We start from the raw sequence: 8,748 nt of genomic DNA on the forward strand, positions 1-8,748 counted from the left end.
AATGAAAGGTTGAGTGAAACTATAAGAAAGAAAAATAAATAAAATATGCATCAGCTCTAAATACATAGAATAAACTTCTACTGTCAGAATAGAATTAACCTGAGCTGCAGTTAAGAAACAGTCACGTTAGCAACCGTTGCTATGTAAACAAAACTACCGGGATATGGCTTTACTGGAATAAACACATTTGGAAAACAATCTCAAAACAAACTAACAAAACATATAACACCAAACAGGACACAGATTTAACTTACAGCCATTGTTTTCGGAGGTGTAAGAAAAGATTGACGACACAGGAGGTGAAGTTTATACATTAACAGGCAGGCTTTCTCTCTGCGAACACGTATTCCTAACTGCAACTGGCTCTGCTACCCACAATGCACTGCTATCTCAAAATCCTCCTTCAAAATAGAATACAGATAAATTAATACTATAGAACTTTTTAAAACTAATTATTAAGACATTTCCAACTTCCGGCCTGGGGCAGAACAGTTTGAACCCGGCATTCTACTAAAAATTAGCATCAATGCTGAAGTAAGCTACAGTTTAGTCAATAGTTTGTGGAGAATTTCAAGAATGTTCACCAACATGGACTTCTTCCATTCAGTACTCTAAAATTAGTGTATAATCTAAAATCAGGCAAAATGCTAATGTTAGCCTAAAAGCTGTCAGTAGTATTTGTGGTATCAGTAGCATGTTGTTTTACTTTGACTAACTCCATTCAGAATGCTAAACTAGCTAATACATAAAAAACTAGAACATTTCTGACATTTCTGAAGAAATTTAAACGGGGCCTGCCAAAGTGTGCCAGTCGGTTGTAACCCAGTGTTCTGATGCTAAAAATTAGCATCAATGCTAAGCTTAGCTTAAGTATAGTCAATAACGTGGAGAATCAAAAGCATGTTGAATAACATGAACATAGTCCATTCAGTACGGATGCTCATTTTAAGGAGAATGGGTAATGCTAGTTAATGGAGGGTCAGTGCACTGCTGACAGCATATGACATCACTAGCAATAGCTTAGGCTATCTTAAAGAGACACCACACAATTACAACTGTTGTACAGTGATCTCTATTGAATACAGTTTTACACTATTTCATTTGATGCCGTTCTTCACAAAAGGGTGAGTGCAAAGGGACATGTGAAAATTTTGTATTAAAATTCTTCCATACACACTAAGCTGTGGTTCAGAAGTCATAACTTCAGATTTCCATTCCAGAAAAGGCTTTGAGCACTGGATACTGCTACATTTTATTATGTTACACAATTTTGTTTTGGTTTCTAATTAAGCAGAACACATTCGGTAATAAGTAACGTGAGATAAAAAGTCAACAATAGAATTCTTGTGTTGTACAAATCCATGAGTCATATTTATACACCCGTTGAAAACCCTGGCCGTGGTGTGTGGGGGCCTAAAATGTGTCTGCATGCAACTCAAGAGTTGTCCCCAACTCACATTCCAATACCAATATATTACTTTTTTTTTCCATGTGATTTAACAAAGGATGAGTCTAACAAAAACAATTTAAAGCTATAGATGAAGACATATGCTGCACCTTGGATGCTTGTAACATTGCAAAATAATCCATCTTATAAGAAGAAACAGGGACAGAGAGTGAGAGGGAAAAAGAAAGAGAGAGAGAGAGAGAGAAAGTGTGGGAGAGAGAGAGACCTTGGTGTTGTTAAATGCCCATTTCATTATTGATAAGCATTAGAGGCAGAAGCAAGTCACCCTGTATGATTGACAGCTGACTCTCTGCCTCTGATTTTCCACATGAGAGAGAGTGAGGTGAGTCAACTTATGAAGTATATGATGGTCCAATTTCACTTCAAATAAAGTGGTGAGTTCAAAAACACGAGGAATGTAAATATTTATCGGAGCAAGAAAATGCGAGCTAATGAGAAGTGTGGGAATAAATCTTTCCCTGCAGATATTTGAATGAAGATATGTAAATCAAATGCAAATGTGATAAAATAAAAATAATATGATAAAGATCCAATTAGATGTAAAGAAAGATATAGTCATGTTCACATGTGACAATATGAACAGTGGCAGTGGGTTTTTTTATTAAACAAGCGCATCTTAATGTTTGAAAAAAGTAGTAAACATTGAGGTACAAACTTAGGTTTCCTTGTGCTGGTAGCTAACAGAACACTATCATCATCCAATGGTAACATTTTCACAAAAAAAACGTTGAAAGTTATCTTTCTTTTGAAACTTGTCTGTTCATCTGGATTCATCTTGCATTACAAAAAAAAACAAAAAAAAAAAAAACAATGCTTGTATCACATTTTATGTAATAAAAGCCTGTGTTCAAACAGAGTCAGCGTCTAATGCCCAGTGCAAACAAATAAAGACCAGACACTAATAAAAGCTGGAAAACAAACCCTCTCTTCTGTGCTGATAAAAAATCTGGGATGCTGCTCAGGCCTGGTGTCTTTTTAGCAATAAAGAAAAAAAAAACAATGTCAGCATAAGATTCAGACTGGCTACTGGTAATGGCAAGTTAGCTGTGCTTCAGGCTTGAGAATAGTATCAGATGTGCATATTCTCCAAAGTGCATGTATATTAAAATTGTTATTTGCTCAGTCTAGTGCTGCTTCTACTTGTCAAATGACGATCATTTTGTAGAGAACAATCAATGAAATTGCATTACCCCATCTTCTCCCCCAGTCCATAAATAGCCTTATATCTTCACATTTTTCTCATTTTATGCTCAAAATTTTCAGCTACAAAAAGATTACACTCAATTGGGTGTACAATTTATGACCATGTCTGTAATTTAGGTGTGATTGTTTAATTTCAATTCATATGAAGTTACTGGGGTCACAGTTAGCGATTCTTTCACTGCGTAGAGAAAGTTGCAGGTATTCATCTGCTTGATGGCACCATGTGGATTCCCTGTTCTACTTGTTGAATGTTAGTGGAAACAAATGGAAATTAAATGCAATTGAATATGTCATTTTCACTTTAAAATGTGACAGGTAAAAATAGATTATGATGGTGTTTTTTGGGGGGGGGGGTTTTCTATGATTATGTCTGTCAAAATGATGGACAACAAAAACGTCTGGTGGAACCTCTTTGTTTATTACAGCTGAAATTTCATCAGCATAAGACGAAATTATGGTTTTTCATGGCCTGGTTGATTCGCTCAGGACAAGTGGAAGGAAACATGCCTAATTACCTTTTTTTTTTTTTTTTTTTGGTGACATTTTAAAGGTTCGCTAAAAAATTTGCATGACAATTGAATGGAAACATGGCTTGTATGTTAAACTGTCATGGCCTTTGTGTCAGGACACCAGCCTCTAATGACAACTTGGGCGTTTGTCAGAAAGACAAAAGGATTTCACAAAGCAGGAGCATTTAACGCCCCTGGGAATCAGACTTGGTTGTAAAGATCTCAGAGCATTTGGACTTTAGAATCCCTTTCCAAATCCCTTTTCTTGGAAGCTGTATTAGAGATATTTGTTATCCTCTATTTCCCCACAAATATAACCTTCTTTGCCAGTGATAACATTTGACTATATTCTCTTTAAACTGCATCCGTCTGTTTCCTGTTTCATTTTTTCCTGTAATCATTTTATGTTAATACAAAATAGCATTACACTAGACCACTAAAACACCAGTCAGATAAATAGATCCAAAACCTGTACAATATGACATTCATATTTTACAGATTTTATGGTCAATATAAGTTACTTTACCAAAAAAAATGCCCATAATGAAATTAGGGCAGTGAAAATTTAACTTTTTTTTTTCCTTCTTCCTTTTTAGGTACATATACACACAGCAAGAACCACTTTAGATTTTACAGCCTGAAGTGGGCCAGCTGGCATGAACCTAACCAAGTTAAATTTATGTCAAACTACTTCTCAAATATTATTTTTTCACATTCCAAAAGGTATCTCTGTTGGAGAGGACTTTTTTTTTTTTTTTTAATCCCGGCATGTGAAAATTTAACTTCCTCATTCATGCATAATGCCTCTGCAATAATAATAACAATAATAACAAAATCAACATGGACGTACGAATAGACAGCCAAGTCAGACTTCTGTTTGATATAAACGAACAATGAAGCATTGTCAAGGCCATTCACGAGTGGTTATAGATGATTTCACATGTGATGAGTATTGCAGGTTTGTCTCCCCGCATCTGTTCGCCCAACCTTTAACCTGACCCGAAGCTGCTTCTGACTCCAAAGAACCCATACCGGGACTGGATGAAAACACGTCTACGTCTGCAGTGCTGACCTTTTTCCTCAAAACTTTCTGGTAGCAACAAAACCAACTGCTGAAGAGATTGGAATCTCCTTGAAGCGTCTCAGGTGCACGGTTGAATGTTTCTGATCTTACTGAGCAAGAGCGGGTGGGAAAGCCAATGATCAAGGAAGAAATATTTAACTCTGAGATAGAATATTCAGAGTAGAAGCCAGACCGTTTTTAATGAGGAATTTCAGAGTTGTCTCAATCTCTGCTCTTGTGATAAACAAACTATTTAGGCCAATAATCCGCCCTGCATGTATACGTGCTTTGACGGAAATAGACAAAATGCGCTTTGACCAAAAACGCATCAAAAACTACAAATATAAATGTAAATGTCTGAAAAAGACATGATGGGAAGTGAAAAATGAACACTGGCTACGTTTTTACAACAATGGCAAACATTAGACTTTTCTAGCATATTCAGCAATCTAGCCATATAATGTATGTATGCCTCTTTGGAAGGTAGTAACTCTTACAACCTCTAAGTTAAGATCTTATGTTGACCCATGTTTACTTCAATAATAAAAACAGTTTTGCAATATAAATACCAACATTCCAGAAATCCCACATAAAAGCGCAAAACAATGTTTTTGAAAATCAAATTCCCTTTTCTGATTGAGTCATGTTTAAAATCTCTTAAATAAAGTCTGGTATTTTCTGTTTATTTTTTATTTTTTTTGGTCCACAATGACATCAGAGCAGGCAGCATGTGTGCTGCACAACAGGTTGAGATGACCCCAACAGATGTTTCTTCTTTATCCTCCTCTTTTCTCCCTCAAGAGAATATAGTAAAACTCAGTGCGGCAAAACACAAACACACAGGTAGGAAGCGAGTGAGCACATCAAAAAGAGCTCTGCGGCAGGTAAAGTGATCTATGCTGCCAACATGGGAGCTGGAAGACAGAGCTTTAGAAGTTTAGCATATGGCTGGATCATACGGATGAAGTCAGTTAACAGGGACGTGCATCTGTCATGCTTGTTAAGATGGAGACTCCAGTGCATTTGACAATATTGGACACCAAGAAGCAGTTAGAAAGGTTTATTTGAAAACGTGTTCATTATTCTTCTCGGAATAAGGCAGAAGTCCAGGTCAAACACTGGGAGGAAAAGTGAGAGGTTAATCGTGACCTGAGATGTTTTTGAAGATTGAAAAAAGTAATATGGAAGGAGAGTAGATTTCTTACTGTGGGAAGAGGAGATAGTGTTTCAGGAGGAGGTGAGTATACATGAGTGGCCACGACAAAACCATGAACAAATCTACTTTGGGGGTGGGGGGCATTTTGAGTTATTACAGATGTTGAAAGTGTGGATTTTAAGCTTTTACAATGATGTTAAACACACAGCATTTTAGCTGGAACCAAATAGTAAAAGAATGTGGTGAATATGCAAACAAAGACAATATATTAATCGACTGTATTTCCCCACCTCCGGAAACAAACCAACTCTGGAAACAAGCTAAATTCAAACGAAACCTACCATTTCAAAACCTCCAGAAACAGCTCCCTAAAGCATGGGTGGTCTCTTCATTATTTCAACTAGGATATATAGCAAGAAAAATAAAAATCACTATTTTTCCAGAAATGTATGTTGTTGTTTTTTATTTTATTTTTATTTTTTTCTGTTTCTGTGTTAGCAACATGTTCCAGGTTTTCCTGCAGTGTGTTTCAAATCCACAGGAGTTGAAGTTGGGATGGGATTGATGAATGGGTTTGTGAGCGTGTTAGCTTTGTTTCCAGGTTGGAGGCAGTGGTGTGGTGAGCACTGGAGTGGTGGACCATGCTGATGAGGGAGGTTTGAAAAATCTAGCTATGGTAATTCCTGGACGGTGGCCAAATGAGTGAGGAGGGGATTTACAGAAGAAGTCCTGAGGCGAGACCCCGCAAACAGATGGAGGAAACGAGGAAGCGATCTGCTAAGAAACGGGATTGTCAGAGAAGGAAAGATGCCAAAGGTAAGTACAAAGAAGTCAAGTCATAAGGTGAAGTCTTAAGCCTGATTACCACTCGCATGAAAAGCAAAGTGGCATCTGCCTCGGGTTACCCGCTTGTCTTTAAGCTCCTCCGGTCACACCCTTCAATTAGGAGGTACGACACACACACACACACACACACACACACACATTCTCAAATATCAATATCATTTTGAATCAAGACATTATTACTGCTTAAGAGGCTGTGTTAGCTGTTCGCAATTAAACAATGTAATATCAGTTACACCTAATGATTTGTTTAGAGACCAATACATTTTAACAGCTGCATGTAGGGGATATAGGCATTTTATTATTTCTCATCATGGTATTTAGAATATAGTCCTCTGCCCGCTCAGGAGTGGCTGGAGAGACGTTGTTTTAATGGAAGTAAAGTACAGTGGTTCTCACTAATGCATTAAAATGGTTGTCAAAAGGCTTTCAGCTGCTGCACCACAATTAGGATTCTGTCACTGGCCGCTAGGATGGCTAGCTTCCCAAAGCACTGAATTACAGTGCTGTCAAGTGTCTAATATCACTTATCAGTTTGGCAAGCACATATCTGTGTCAAAATACCAGGGCTGGTACAGACACCGAACAGTTAACTCACAATACATATTACAAATTCAGTTTGAGCCGCTTTGCGGTGTTGGCTAATTGGCGCATATCTACAATTACATCAAATTATACATATGCAAAAGAGAGAGAGAAAGAGAGAGAGAGAGAGAGAGAGAGAGAGAGAGAGAAAAAAAAGAAAAGTTGCTACTTTCCCCTTCGATTTTGTCCTTTTTTCCCTTTACCCTCGGTAAGGTTGTCCACATGGAGACTGACTAACAAGTGTTAGTTTTAATAAAGTCGTATAACCATAGCTCATTAACAGCAGTGTCAGACTGTTGGTTCCTTCGAAACATGCTTTTTAATGACCCCCGTGGGATAGATCATTTGAATATGCATCAGTGATCTTTTTTTATGTAAAACAGCACAGCTTCCTGGGCTCCCTGTAAATTGGTGGCAAACATGCATTTTCTTCTAATGCAGATTCATATGCACATAAGCGATATATGAGTGCATCTACAGAATTCTGTTATGCCAAACGAAAACACGTCTAGTTGGAGTTAATGCCCTGGAAATGTCCCTCCTCTACCCAACAGCTTAAAATGACACATACAGCGGGTCTACTCTCTAAAAATGTTTACGTCATAAACATTCCCACCTCAAACTTAGGATTGTATGTGTAAGACTAGCAAAAGTGGTGTGTCATTGTAGGGTAACTTTACATCAATACAGGATTTCTGATATATAAAAAAACAATCTAATAATAAATTGGAAAGTGTAGACTGCATATATTGTTTGTAGAATTTGCTAAATCACCACTGCTGGTGTTTTAGGGAATGTCTGCAAGCTTTTGCTCCTTAAAAAATAGGCCAAAGTCAGTCAGATTGTCTCCCAACAGCCACGAAAAAATGCAATGCAATGACTTTTTTTTTTTCATTAGTCTTCTGAAAACTGAGGGAGAAGTTGTGCTGTAACTGCGCCTTTTTAAAAATTATTTCTATTAATGTAACATCAGTGGTCCCTCTGGACTTGGCAAAACCAAGTATGGTTGGAACCAAAGTGATATAAAGAAGTTGCAAATTAGATTTCCTAAAGATGTATTGAACCATTTAATAGATGCCAATAACAACTGTATTCAAACAACTGCAGAGGCTTGCTAGATTAGACTTCCATTTCCTCACACACACACACACACATCGAGGTGAAAGAGTCCCGTTTGAATGCACACACAGAAATATCTCCTGTCTTCTATTTTACTCTGCCAGGAAAAAACCTGTTAAGTTATTACAAGGGCTCCTTTGTGTGTAGTTTCTACAGTTCACAGGAGAGCGCTTAATACAACCGTGTGATGCCAGTTTGGCATGCTTTTTACATTTGGCTCCATAAAAAAAAAAAAAAAAAAAACATTGGGAGAAGACGCAACATGGCACATGTCTCCTGAGAGGCACAGAAGAGGAGCACAGGCAGCCAAAGTGTAGGTGTTTAGCTGCTACGTACCTCAAAAGTCCCTATAAAGACAGAGTATAATCTTCCTGAATGTTATTGATCTCGACTCCCTGTTGCTATCCCAGGGACCAGAGGAAAACACGGTGAGGCGCCTCCACAGTAATAGGAACCTAAATATTCTTTGTAAAAACAGGATTAGACAAAGACATCGACATTGCTGTTGAACTCTCCATGTCAGGCTTGTGCCTGTTTTGTATGAACATTCGTGTATCACAAATAGATACAGCTTCACAAAATGGGATGTCAGAAAATTTCTTAAAATGCACGGCAGCAAAAAGAATGTCGAGAGACATATTTCCCATGGAAACTAGTTATACTGAGGAAATCTTTGTATGATATTGGGCATTTGGTCCTGTCAAGTCATTTGATGTAATTAATAGCAGACCCAAATTAATACTCCATTATTATTATTATTATTATTATTATTATCATCACTTCCAGTAAGAAGAAACACATT

Source organism: Poecilia formosa, unplaced genomic scaffold (assembly GCF_000485575.1).
Source record: "Poecilia formosa unplaced genomic scaffold, Poecilia_formosa-5.1.2 Scaffold11, whole genome shotgun sequence".
NCBI classification, from domain to species: domain Eukaryota; kingdom Metazoa; phylum Chordata; class Actinopteri; order Cyprinodontiformes; family Poeciliidae; genus Poecilia; species Poecilia formosa.